The following is a 1,975-nucleotide window of genomic DNA, read 5'->3' as shown; positions in this document are numbered from 1 at the left end:
GTGCTCTCTGGTGGTTACGTCTTTTCCATGAATTTTCTTCAAAGGAATACTATTCTCTCAACACTAACTAGGTGCACTATTTTAGACTCTCTTTAAGTTCTCCTAGTTCAATATGATCATGAGTAGCTATCCAAGAGTCCAAGTGAGCAATGTTATTTCAATATTGTCTGTGTAGCAAAGTAGTTTCTTATTAGGGTAGAACATATTGCTAATAATTAAGAATGTTGGCTGTTGAGTATTGTGTGAATACCCTTCCCAGTTCCTATAACTTGACTTGAGTTTTTTGGGGGAAACAGTTCTTTGCAGTACTGAATTGTTATATTTGCTTTGTTGTCATTAGGAGAGAAAGACCTCAAGACAAGTGGGAAAAGTGTCCTTGTAGAAAATGTCATTTTGAGCTATTCATTTAATCAACTTATAGGTTCTTCTACTCTAGGGAGGAAAATGGGTTAGGACTTCTGACTTACAAGAGAATATTTGCCCTTCTTGTGTAGACATCTCCTTCCCTGACAGTACCTGCCCCATAGAGATCTAAGTTACCATTATCTTCCACCTTTGCATTGGACAACAGAAGGTGACCCATTCTTGACTATCATTCCACATTGGATAAGGGTTGGTGATGAAGTTTTAAGAGGAAAATGGGGGTGGAAACAAATTATTTCACTGGTATTTAGGTATTTCTGGCTACAGGGCTTCTGCCCTTTCTATGGTAAGAGATCTTTGGCCTCATGAAAATTTATCAGTATTTATACAGCCAGCCTGTTTTTCACCTACAACTGCCCCCCCCAAACCAACCAATACAAATGCTAGTTAAAATTAAGTATGGGCAGGAGCCTCATCACAACAACCACCCAGTTTGTGAGCAGAGGGTCATGCGATTGTGTCTGCAACCTCCATGGTTTTCATAAAGGTTTGTGCAGTTCATGTCAGTACTTCATGTGGTAGGCATATTGGTGCTGATCAATTAATGGTCAAAGCAGCTGGGGAGGGAGAGACTTCTGCAACCTTGGGAAACACCAATAGTGGCTTCTAATGCTCAGCAGGTAGTGCTGACTGCCAACAAGAGAACTCCCATTTTGTTCTATGGGAGCAGAATGGATACCCCCAACTCACACGCTGTTTTTACTTTGCAGCAGGAAGTTAAGGAGAGAGAGTTAGAGGCAGAGAGGAAAGGGAACTGAAAGTCATTCCTCAGTTTGGTGCTTATTCAGGGCTCTGAGTCACCTTCCTTCTGCTCTAGCCAAGCAAAGGGGCTCAGCCAGGACTCAGGACACCCACACTCTCCCTCAGTGTGATTTCTGAACCCTCAATTTCTCCCCCACTCCTTAGATCCTCAACTTCCATGCCTCTGGGCAAACCCTACCTCCCATCCCAGCTTAACATCAGCTGCCCTTCCTGTGCTTGCTTCTTGTTTCAGTTTTCTATCCCCACCTCTTGCACCAGACCTCCTGTTGGATCCCCCCTTTTGCACTTTGGATTCTAGGATCCTTCAGGAAGAGGTGGGCAGACACTGCCCCCCAGGCCAGAGGAGAGGGATCAATGATCTGCAGCAACAATATCTATGAGAAGGAAGCGCCTCCCCACCCCCCAGCCAATCCTCACCAAACTTGGGAGGGCAGATAGAAGGGCATCCCAAGGAAGTCCTCTGTGAGTTTGATGCCTCTAGCTTGCAGGGGGTCCATTTGACATTCTCTTGAACCTGTGACTGTGATTCCCCAGAAAGCACTTTCCTGGGGCACCTGCTTTCAGGGGCTGTAACTCAGCCCTCTAAATCCAATCCTCACCAAACTTGGAGGGCAGATAGAGGAGAGTCAGTTGGAGATTCATTGTGAGTTTGGCATCTCTAGCCCATGAGGGAGGGGGCATTCTACTGCATCATGAACCTCAGTAAATAAGGTTTGTGAGACTCCACAAAGCATGATGAACCTTCAGTTCATACCCATCCCTAATTAAAATTCACCCCCATCACGTTCAT

The sequence above is a fragment of the Heteronotia binoei genome, chromosome 7 (genome assembly GCF_032191835.1).
Source record: "Heteronotia binoei isolate CCM8104 ecotype False Entrance Well chromosome 7, APGP_CSIRO_Hbin_v1, whole genome shotgun sequence".
Lineage (NCBI taxonomy): Eukaryota > Metazoa > Chordata > Lepidosauria > Squamata > Gekkonidae > Heteronotia > Heteronotia binoei.
This window is presented reverse-complemented; position numbering follows the sequence as displayed.